The sequence below is a fragment of the Aquarana catesbeiana genome, linkage group LG09 (assembly GCF_042186555.1).
Source record: "Aquarana catesbeiana isolate 2022-GZ linkage group LG09, ASM4218655v1, whole genome shotgun sequence".
NCBI lineage: Eukaryota > Metazoa > Chordata > Amphibia > Anura > Ranidae > Aquarana > Aquarana catesbeiana.
The window spans coordinates 33,296,269-33,308,868 of record NC_133332.1 but is presented as its reverse complement, the minus strand read 5'-3'; the positions used below and the strand labels follow the sequence as shown (position 1 = coordinate 33,308,868).

Here is a 12,600-nt window from a genome sequence, read left to right as displayed (position 1 = left end):
TGATCTGAAGTTCTGAAGGGAGGGGTCTGCACTGAAGGGAGGGAGTCTGCACTGAAGGGAGGGAGTCTGCACTGAAGGGAGGGAGTCTGCACTGAAGGGAGGGGGTCTGCACTGAAGGGAGGGGTCTGCACTGAAGGGAGGGGTCTGCACTGAAGGTGGGGGTCTGTGTAACATGCAGGGGGTCCAGAGCTGTGGGGGGCTGTATAATGTAAAGTGGTCCAGAGGTGCAGGGTGCTATGTATATAAAGGGGTGCAGGGTGCTGTGTAATGTAAAGGGGTACAGAGATGCAGGGTGCTGTGTAATGTAGAGGGGTTCAGAGGTGCAGGGTGCTGTGTAATGTAAAGGGGTCCAGAGATGCAGGGTGCTGTGTAATATAAGGGGGTTCAGAGATGCAGGGTGCTGTGTAATGTAAAGGGGTCCAGTGATGCAGGGTGCTGTGTAATGTAAAGGGGTCCAGAGATGCAGGGGGATGTGTAATGTAAAGGGGTCCAGAGATGCAGGGGGATGTGTAATGTAAAGGGGTGCAGGGTTCTGTGAAATGTAAAGGGGCCCAGAAATGCAGAGCACTGTGTAATGTAAAGGGGTCCAGTGGTGCAGGGTGCTGTGTAATGTAAAGGGGTCTAGTGGTGCAGGGTGCTGTGTAATGTAAAGGGGTCCAGTGATGCAGGGTGCTGTGTAATGTAAAAGGGTCTAGTGGTGCAGGGTGCTGTGTAATGTAAAGGGGTCCAGAGGTGCAGGGTGCTGTGTAATGTAAAGGGGTCTAGTGGTGTAGGGTGCTGTGTAATGTAAAGGGGTCCAGAGGTGCAGGGTGCTGTGTAATGTAAAGGGGTGCAGGGTGCTGTGTAATGTAAAGGGGTCCAGAGGTGCAGGGTGCTGTGTAATGTAAAGGGGTCCAGAGGTGCAGTTGTGGAGAGGGGATACACAGTAGTGACAAAGAGATATTAAAGGATGCAGAGGTATGCAGGGGGCACAGTGGGGCGTTTTTACATTTTAACTTGGAGGGGTGCCAGATATAGGATCCGCCCTGGGTGCCAAATGCTTTAGGTACGCCCCTGCTGCTGCCTGGAATGACCCTAGCCTGTTAATTGACCCATGTTTCTCCTTACCACCTGGACTGGTCTTTTGCCTGCATACTGACCACATCTCTGCCTGCTGCCTGAACTGACCCCAGCCTGTTTATCAACCATTCTTTTGACTGCCACCTGGACTGATCTGCTCAAATGTGGCAAAATACACTTTGCCCTAAACTTGGGAAGAAATATTATTTATATACATTTTTTTAAACAGAAACAAAGCAAAACCTTTTTAAAAAAATATATATATATTTTCATTATATAGCAAGAAACCCCAGTAGAAAGCTATGGCTGTCTCAAAAAATGTATAAATTAATTTGGATACAACATTGCTTGACTGAGCAGTTGTCACTCAAAGTGTGACAGTGCTGAAATCTGAAAAACAGCCTGGGCAGGAAGGAGGTGAGGCAGGAATAGTTTGGTTTTCGGTCTTGCAGTCGTTTAAAACCTAAAAAATGGCATGGGGATTTCCCCACAATCCATACAATGTCCTTTGAATCTGATAAGAGTTTTAAGAGGGACCCCAAACCAAAAAAAAACTAAATGAAATGGCATGAGGTCTCCACAAAATACCAGACCTTTATATGAGCATGCTGCCTGGCAGGCCAGGAAAGGGAGGACAAGCATGCAGTCCTGAACCATACCAGACCACATGCCCTCAACATGGGGGGGGGGGGATACTTTGCCAAAGCACCTTGTCCCCATGTTGATGAAGACAAGAGCCTCTTCGCCACAACCCTGGTCTGGTGGTTATAGAGATCTGTAGGTAGGGGGCTTATCAAAATCTCAAAATCCCCTTTAACAATAAGGCCCCCCCCCAGATACTGCCCTATTTGAATGAGTAAGGGGTACAAGGTTAAATGTTTGTCATATAGAAAAAAAAATAGTGGTACAGTAAAACCTTGTTTTGAGAGTAACTTGGTTTGAGAGCGTTTTGCAAGAAAGCAAAAATTTTTAATACATTTTGACTTGATATACAAGCGATGTCTTGATATACAAGTAGCTTTATGTCACAACTTTGTATAAAAGATAAGAAAGGCGCCTCTAAGTGTAGCAATATGGTTACATTTAATGAAGATACAACATTTAGTAACATATTGCTACACTTAGAGGCGCCTCTCTTCTTTTTATACTCTGTAGCTCCTGCTGGATTTTGTAATCCCCTTGTGGAGGCTTCCATTTGTGGTTGGACATTTTATGGTTACACAATTTATCACATTGCTATAATCTTTTTATATGGACTATAAACTGAAGGACCTTTCAATAAATGGTTGTGGAACGAATGATTTGAGTTTCCATTATTTCTCATGGGGAAATTTGCTTTGATATACAAGTGCTTTGGATTACAAGCATGTTTCTGGAACGAATTATGCTCACAATCCAAGGTTTTACTTGTATTGAGAAATACTACATTATGGCCACTAGATGAAGCTGATGATCATAGTTCAACACTTATTTCCTTTGATCTTCAGCTATATCTAGTGGTAATAATGCTGTACTAGTGCCATCTGGTGGGCATATTACGGTACCACTTTCTAAACTACTCAGTCAGCAGGCTAGTTCCTCTTAGGATCTAAAGTTGTTTATTCACAAAAAAATCGATTTCCCTCATTCACACTTAACAAATGCACTAGCAGTTTCTCTAAGCAAAGAGCTATGCAAATTTTCTATAAAAATACCATTAGGTGTGTGCAGCCATGCCACTTGTTCTAATTTTTTAGTTTATTTTAGTAGTGGGACTACTTATGTGTACTGCATTTTGTTGGATTTAATACTTTGTTTTAGGCCTCTTGCACCCAGGGCAGACTCCACCAGAAGCCTACCTGCTCAGTGGGGAATCTGTCCACTGATCCCTCCTTCTCTTTTATGGACAATCAGATGTAAACGTACAACCTGTCCATTTACACCTGACTGCCATCTGATCCACTAGATCAGCCATCAATAAATGGCCGACCGCGGTCCGAACACAGACTAAGTGATGCTCCTGTCCGGACCATCAGGCCACCTGTGTAGTGTCACATCTCTGCCACTTAGCAGTCATTTTTGTTGCGTGTGCGCTCCACCCCCTGCTGTTGACTGCCTTGCGGCTCTCAACTCTTATGCCCCGTACACAGGGTCGGATTTTCTGCCGGAAAAAGTGCAATCGGATTGTGTTGTCGGAAATTCTGACCGTGTGTGGGCTCTATCGGACTTTTTCCGTCGGAACTTCCGACACACAAAGTTTGAGAGCAGGCTATAAAATTTTCCGACAACAAAATCTGATCGGTTAAATTCCGAACGTGTGTACACAAATCTGACGCACAATGTGCCACGCATGCTCAGAATGAATTAAGAGACGAAAGCTATTGGCTACTGCCCCGTTTATAGTCCAGACGTACGTGTTTTACGTCACCGCGTTCAGAACGATTGGATTTTCCGACAACTTTGTGCGACCGTGTGTATGCAAGACAAGTTTGAGCCAACATCCATTGGAAAAAATCCATGGATTTTGTTGTCGGAATGTCCGAATAATGTCCAACCGTGTGTACAGGGCATTACTCTATGCTGGGCTGGAGTTAAGGTGTGATATCATGTGCATGCCCCGCCCCCTGCTGCTCGCTATCTCACGGGTCCCGGCTCTCACTCCTAGCTGGCCACGAGGTATGGTATCTCACAGCTCCCGCACCATGCAGCTTGCCATCTCTGCCAGCTTTTATCTTTAGGGTATATGGGGTGTGACAGGGGCACACTTTTTGTTAAGGGGAACACTGATGGGCACATTTTATGTTAAGAGGCATGCTGATGGGCACATTTTATGTTAAGGAGTAGGCTGATGGGCACATTTTGTTGTGCCCATCAGTGTTCCCCTAAACATAAAATGTTGCCATCAAAGTGCCCCTTAACATAAAATGTGCCCATCAGTGTGCCCCTTAACTTAAAATGTGCCCATCAGCGTGCCCCTTATTTTATGTTAAGGGGCACACTGACGGGCATATTTTATTTTAAGGGGCACGCTGATTGGCATGTTTAAGTTAAAGGGGCACGTTGATGGGCACATTTTATGTTAAGGAGTAGGCTGATGGGCACATTTTGTTGTGGCCATCAGCATTCCCCTTAACATAAAATGTGCCCATCAGCATGCCCCTTATTTTATGTTAGCATCACACAGTCGGGAGCTACATATAACAGGCATTCGCCTGTTCAATGATGGTCTGGATTTTCGGTCCCCGGGATTGTGTGCCTCAGCTAGCTCTTCGTAAGTTATTGGGGATAATCAGCTTCACCATTACCATTTTGCAGTTCCTTACTTCAAGGCACTGGCATTGTTGTTTTTTACCTGATACCGCTTCTGTTCCCTATAGGTGCTCCAGGCATGGGTGGATATGCCCTATCATGCCTCCACCCTCTGCCCGTAGTCCCTAGTACTATCCATGCTAGCCACACCATGGCACTGGCTCTTCGAGTGGTGCCTCCCCCGGGAACCCTTAAAACTCCTATATTAGCACCAGGTATCACTGTGCCTCCTACTCACTTCACATTTTACACCTCATCTTATCATTCTTCTCCCTTCCTCCTTTCCCTTTTTTCCCCCTCTTCTCTTCTACCCCCCACCCACCCCTGTTTCCCCTAGTTTTTCCTTCCCCCCTTCCCATTTACCCGCTGCCATGCCCCCCCCCCCCAGTTGTCCTCCCTCACCTCAATTTGTCACCTACTCATTTTTTGCACTATTTATATATTTTTTTCACATTTTGTCACACCTTTTCCATTTTTTTCACCATTTTCACAATTTCTTCCCTCACCTTCTTCCCATTGTGCACATATTTCTATCACTATTTCACCATTTTATTTTTAGTATCTCCTCTACTATCTGACGCCTAACGGGTTCACTTGTCTTTAGTGTGGCAACCCCAGTATACCTAATTCCTTTTATTTTATCTACCCAGATTACTTTCCATCATCTTTGCAGCTCCCCCAGGTCTACAGATTCCCTCCTGATGAAGAGGCCAGTGTCCGCGAAACTAGTCAAGGAACATGATATTTGAGATCAATTGTCCTACTGTATATTTCCCCCTTCGGGGTCAATGACTTCACTGGTGATATACCTGTATTGCTACCATGTTTTATTGTGTAACTGATGATTTGTTTTCGGCATCAATAAAATCCACTGTATGATTTTTACATTATTGTTATATCATTTCTATTGTAATATTTTTCACTGTAGCGCAATAGTCCAAATGCCCTCATTTCCTTCAGGCAGCCTGATTGGGGATCAGGCTCCCAACTTTACTAATTCTAGATTCCTGGATGATGGTACAAGTCTCTAACAATGCCTACTTTAGTAACCTACCATAGAGACCACTTGTTTGTTCAAGAAAAATATCACAATGAATTCCTTAGACCAGTGGTCTCCATACTGTGGCCCAGGGGCTGGATCTGGCCCTTTGCTTGCCTTTATCTGGCCCTTAAGGCAATATTCCCACGACCAATACAAGGCAGTATTCCTCCCACTGACACCAATGATGGGGCACTATTCCCCCTACTGACACCAGTGATGGGTCACTATTCCCCCCATTGACACCAATGATGGGGCACTATTTCTCCCACTGATACCAATGATGAGGCACTATTCCTCCTACTGATACCAATAATAGGGCACTATTCCCCCCACTGACACCAATGATGGGCCACTATTCCTCCTATTGACACCAATGATGGGGCACTATTTCTCCCACTGATACCAATGATGGGGAATTATTCCCCCCACTGACGGTGCACTATTTCTCCCACTGATACCAACAATAGGGCACCATTCCTTCCACTGATGTCAATAACATTTACTCCCAGGCCATTTTCTACACACATTGGCCACAGTCTGGCCTCCCTTTATAGTCGGAAGAACGGTAAACAGGCACTTTGTTTGGAAAGTTTGCAGGCCCCTGCCTTAGTCAAATGAGTCAAAGGAGTATCATCATAAAGTACAAGGGGAAAAAGCATAGGTTTAAATTGAACCTCTATTTTACCCACCTGACAATCACTCACAATAAATATATAGCAAGTGGGTGGCAGGTGAAGGCATGGCAATGTATATAAACGTTACCTGCCTTTTTCCTGGGTTTGGGGCACGCATGTATGTGCCCCCCTGCCAACCTGTGCTGTGATTGGACACAGCATGAGTTTGGCAGCAGATTTCAGCTAATGATTTTGGCTGAAACCTACTGATCGGCTGTGTCCAATCACACACAATCACACTTTGTTTACAAGCACATAGAACTCTGTGTGCACTGAACAGCAATCTGGCTGTTTCTTCTCCATTAAAATCAGGGAGAAAAAACAGCCAGATTAGTAAGTAAAAGCAGCACAAATTACACACAGTACACTTGTTAGACACAGTTAACCCCTTAATCACCCTAGATGTTAAGCCCTTCCCAGCCAGTGTCATTAGTACAGTGACAGTGTAGAGTATTGTCACTAATCACTGTATTAGTGTCACTAGAGACATCAGGGTCAGTGTCCCTCCCAGCCAGTATCTTTTAGCGCCTGATTGCCCGCCACCCTATTACAGTCCCACTACAAGTCACTGATCATGGCCATTACAGTATAGCTGCGTAAATTCCAGTATATATACATACCATGTGGTGACCATTCCATCTGCCACTAGCATAGGTGTGCGCAGCCTCTTGCATTAGGGTGTGCACCCCAAAGCTCAAATACATATGCATGTGTATATGTACTGATGTGTCAGTAGGGCAGTGGACAGTGTAATTTTGTTTATTTTCTTTTCCAAAAAAATATTTTCTTTTGTAACATTTTTTTGGGGGATGAAATATCAGTGGTCTAAACAGGGGGGAATATGCACCACACAAGGTGATTAGGGTGTGCCCAGGCACACCTGGCACACCCTGTGGGCACGCCTATGGCCGCTAGGATGTCTGGGATTTGTAGGCCAGGCAGTGCCGCATATCAGCGCATGCGCGGTAGGTGTCCCTTGTCCGTGCTCGCACCGTGACGTCTGACGCTGAGCGAGCGGGGGGTATTTAATGCCGGCTCAAACCGGCAAACACTCGAGAGCTGGCACACGGGAGCACTGGAGTTAGGTATATTATTGCGTTACAAAAATAACTTTATCTGTGAATTCTTCACATTTTCTCCTGTCCTTTCTCTGCTTTAGTCCTTCCTCTGTGTATGTGGCATGTAAGGGTCCTTTCTGTTCCCCTTTGATATATCCTAGAGTATGGTGGAATAAGACCATAAAGTTAATATTTTAACAACTGTGTTACATATCGAGCGATGACCCCCCCTTAGCTTACATGTCCACACATGCGATTTCTTGGATATTTTCAGTCGCAATCCTTTTAATAACAAATAAATGGTGTAGCGCTAAACAAATGTGACTAAGTGAAAAAATGGCAACAAAGCCACCTCAAAAAAGCTAAGATTAAACTAAAATAAATCAAAATAGCCTATAAACTAAAAAGGAATATAAGTGACATAAAACAAAGTATATGGAGTAATTGTAATAAAACTACAATAGTCCAATAACAAAAATGTCCACATGTGTAGTATCCAATAAATGGAAAGCTTACTCTTCAATCTTCAACTGAAGTAGAAAACGTGGTCAAGATGGATGGATCAGAGCTTGATGTTCGAGCATCGATGGCTATCCTCTGATTATCACCCATTGTGTGGATCGGTTCTTCTGCTGTCTCCTTTGAATGGAATCATCCTCTTGGGACTATTATCCAACCGTGAGCGGATTGGAGTCAGTCGTTGTATTACCATCCAGCTTGGCATCATCTCATCACTGGGGATCCAGTATTACAAGCGCATTAGATGCACTGCTGTATGGTATGTGCGTCCACCTGGTGTGGTAAGAGTACCCATCCTCACATTTGAGTATTTTTCAGATGTTTACCATTGTATACTTGATCCATCTGTATCTCTGATCCATCCATCTTGACCATATGTTTTCTACTTCAGTTGAAGATTGAAGAGAAAGCTTTCCATTTATTGGACACTTTTGTTATTGGACTATTGTAGTTCATTACAATTACTCCATAAACTGTGTTTTATGTCACTTATATTCATTTTTTAGTTTATAGCAGGGGTGTCCAATCTTTTTTCCAAGAGGGCCAGATTTGATGAATAGAACATGCTTGAGGGCCGACCATTTTGCCTGACATTCTTAAACCATTAAAATTTGGTCTAAGTGTGTCCATCCGAGCACTAATACACGGCCCAACAAGAATTCTCTTGCCTTTGTGCTGTGTGTGGTGAATAGATGAGCTTGGGCGTGTTATTTGGATATACCGGATTTAATCTGCTTATAACACGCACCTTCACTTTAAAAATGAAGTTTCAGGAAAAAAAATCTTAAATTTTAAATAAAGAACTGTGAAGCAAAATAAGGGTCAGTGCCCATCAATGCAGCCTAATCAGTGCCCATCTGCGGCCCCCACTCCATTGCCATGAATGTGGCCCCCACTGTATTGACATGAATGCAGCCCCCACCGTATTGACATGAATGCAGCCCCCACCGTATTGACATGAATGCAGCCCCCACCACATTAACATGAATGCAGCCCCCACCACATTAACATGAATGCAGCCCCCACCGTATTGACATGAATGCAGCCCCCACCGTATTGACATGAATGCAGCCCCCACCACATTCACATGAATGCAGCCCCCACCACATTCACATGAATGCAGCCCCCACCACATTCACATGAATGCAGCCCCCACCGTATTGACATGAATGCAGCCCCCACCGTATTGACATGAATGCAGCCCCCACCGTATTGACATGAATGCAGCCCCCACCACATTGACATGAATGCAGCCCCCACCACATTGACATGAATGCAGCCCCCACCGTATTGACATGAATGCAGCCCCCACCGTATTGACATGAATGCAGCCCCCACCGTATTGACATGAATGCAGCCCCCACCGTATTGACATGAATGCAGCCCCCACCGTATTGACATGAATGCAGCCCCCACCGTATTGACATGAATGCAGCCCCCACCGTATTGACATGAATGCAGCCCCCACCGTATTGACATGAATGCAGCCCCCACCACATTCACATGAATGCAGCCCCCACCGTATTGACATGAATGCAGCCCCCACCGTATTGACATGAATGCAGCCCCCACCGTATTGACATGAATGCAGCCCCCACCGTATTGACATGAATGCAGCCCCCACCGTATTGACATGAATGCAGCCCCCACCGTATTGACATGAATGCAGCCCCCACCGTATTGACATGAATGCAGCCCCCACCGTATTGACATGAATGCAGCCCCCACCGTATTGACATGAATGCAGCCCCCACCGTATTGACATGAATGCAGCCCCCACCGTATTGACATGAATGCAGCCCCCACCGTATTGACATGAATGCAGCCCCCACCGTATTGACATGAATGCAGCCCCCACCGTATTGACATGAATGCAGCCCCCACCACATTCACATGAATGCAGCCCCCACCGTATTGACATGAATGCAGCCCCCACCGTATTGACATGAATGCAGCCCCCACCGTATTGACATGAATGCAGCCCCCACCGTATTGACATGAATGCAGCCCCCACCGTATTGACATGAATGCAGCCCCCACCGTATTGACATGAATGCAGCCCCCACCGTATTGACATGAATGCAGCCCCCACCACATTCACATGAATGCAGCCCCCACCGTATTGACATGAATGCAGCCCCCACCGTATTGACATGAATGCAGCCCCCACCGTATTGACATGAATGCAGCCCCCACCGTATTGACATGAATGCAGCCCCCACCGTATTGACATGAATGCAGCCCCCACCGTATTGACATGAATGCAGCCCCCACCGTATTGACATGAATGCAGCCCCCACCGTATTGACATGAATGCAGCCCCCACCGTATTGACATGAATGCAGCCCCCACCGTATTGACATGAATGCAGCCCCCACCGTATTGACATGAATGCAGCCCCCACCGTATTGACATGAATGCAGCCCCCACCACATTGACATGAATGCAGCCCCCACCGTATTGACATGAATGCAGCCCCCACCGTATTGACATGAATGCAGCCCCCACCACATTCACATGAATGCAGCCCCCACCGTATTGACATGAATGCAGCCCCCACCGTATTGACATGAATGCAGCCCCCACCACATTCACATGAATGCAGCCCCCACATTGACATGAATGCAGCCCCCACCACATTCACATGAATGCAGCCCCCACATTGACATGAATGCAGCCCCCACCACATTCACATGAATGCAGCCCCCACCACATTGACATAAATACGGCAGCCCCCACCACATTGACATGAATGCAGACTCACCATTGCTGTCAGTGCAGCCTGATTCATGTCCATCTGCAGCCTTGGAGGAGACAGGGAGGGGGCGGGACGAGCGCCAACAGATATACAGGAGAAATTCCTGTTTACACGGCGGCCTCTTTAATTGAAAGTCCCGCCTCCTATGATGGACAAAACAATTGTCCAATGGCAGCGCAGGAGACGGCACTTCCTTTTACACAGGACGCCGTGTAAACAGGAAATTCTCCTGTATCCTGTACGGCGCTTGTCCCGCCCCCTCCAAGGCAGCCAGCATATCTATCTTTTATGGCCCCCGGCGCTCGGGGATTCGTTGGGGGCCACAAAAGATATATATGTCAAAATTACCAGGCGGGCCGTCCGAAACCGGACCGCGGGCCGCGATTGGCCCGCGGGCCGGACTTTGGACATGCCTGGTTTATAGGCTATTTTGATTTATTTTAGTGTAATCTTAGCTTTTTTGAGGTGGCTTTGTTGCCATTTTTTCACTTAGTCACATTTGTTTAGCGCTACACTATTTATTTGTTATTGTTATTTGGACTTTGTTTGTTCGTGTGTTAGCAGCTTCCTATCATTATTTGTGCACTTCTTTTCACGTTGGGTTTAGCGCAGTATTTTCACCCCTTCCTTTATGCAATCCTTTTAATCCCCATCCCCTACATTAGAAGGATCGGGATCATAGGCTGCTTTGCCATTCCTTTTCATTAAATTCTTTACAATTTTCTTTCCTTTATGTTTTTCAATATTGGGATTTTTGTTTTTTATCTTTCTATTTTTCAGTGTCCAGTGTTCTGAGAGGTTCTCACTGGACTGACTGAGACTTTTTGCTGTGTCTCTTCGAAAACATAACTCCATGGTCGCCTCACAATTTTCTTTCATGTAGCTTCGAGCATAGTAAGTTGCCTTTTGAGCCATGATGGCCCCATTTATTGGACTTTATTATGTCCGTTTTACTTCCAGTTTTGTGCCTAGTAATAAATCTATGCTTGCTTTCTTATAGCCTGGTCTTTATCTACCCCCTGTGGCGGGGCATGGCCCTTTTCATCGAACCTTGACCTTTGGACCTCTTTTTCCACTCTTGTGAGATACCTCATACATTTGCCCTTCGTCCCGGCTGAGTTGAAGGTGGGTACTCGGTTTCTTTTCACAGGCCATGGCAGGGATATATATGCTACCACAAAAAACTTCCTGTCTATGTTTTCATATATGACTTTTGTTATCTTAACTCTTGCTAATATGTTTTTGTAACTTATGCCAGAGCTGGGTTACGGACTCGTGGTCCCAGAAAAAATCCCCTGAGGAAGCCACATTTGGCGAAACATGCTGGGACAAGACATTCTCCTGTGACCACCACTTTTAGAATATTGGGTGACCAGCGACCCATCATTTCCAATATATGCTCTGTTAACCTATTTTAATTGAACCCTTTTGTATATGTCTGTACTAATAAAATAAATATATATTTTTATGTATATTGTCTACATGTACTATTTGTATCTAGCACCGCTACAATCTCATTATCTTTCCCTTGCTATTAATTAATTAAAACCAGGATGAGGTGCGTACTTAGAATCACTCGGATCCTCTCTACTTGATATACATACCATAGTTTGTAGGCGCAATAACTTTTGCATAAACCACTTAATATACAATTATTGGGATATTTATTCACCAAAGACATGTAGCAGAATACATTTTGGTGTATGAAGTAATTAGATGTATTTTTTTATTTTTATTGGATATGTTTTATAACAGAAAATATCTTTTTTTTTTAATTTTTAATTTTTTTGTTTATATAGTAAAAAAAAACCCAGTGGTGATCAAATACCACCAAAAGAAAGCTCTATTTGTGTGAAAAAAAAACAATATCAATTTCATTTGGGTACAGTGTTGCATGACTGCGCAATTGCCAATTAAAGTAGCGCAGTGCTAAATAGGAAAAAATGGCCTGGTCGTGAAGGGGGTAGAACCTACCGGAGGTCATGTGGTTAAATATTTAAATGTAAATGTCTTGCTTAACCACTTCCCTACCCGGCTATTGTCAAATGACGTCCACAGATGGGATCTCCCATCCTGGGTGGACGTCATATGACGGCCTGGGCTTCCCGGCCGCCTAGGGGGCGCGCGCGCCTGCCCGCCGCATTGCTCGGGACCCGGTGCGTGTGCCCGGCGGCCGCGATGTCCGCCGGGCACCCGCAATTG

General features: G+C 45.3%; 1 long non-coding RNA gene across 1 annotated transcript; it reads left to right on the top strand.

The window, feature by feature from the left end:
- The first annotated feature begins 10,660 nt into the window (after positions 1-10,660).
- LOC141107148 (uncharacterized) lies at positions 10,661-11,836 on the top strand. The gene is made up of 3 exons (XR_012235798.1): positions 10,661-11,292; positions 11,399-11,523; positions 11,657-11,836. It is a non-coding gene; the product is annotated as an uncharacterized lncRNA (long non-coding RNA).
- The last annotated feature ends 764 nt before the right edge of the window (positions 11,837-12,600 follow it).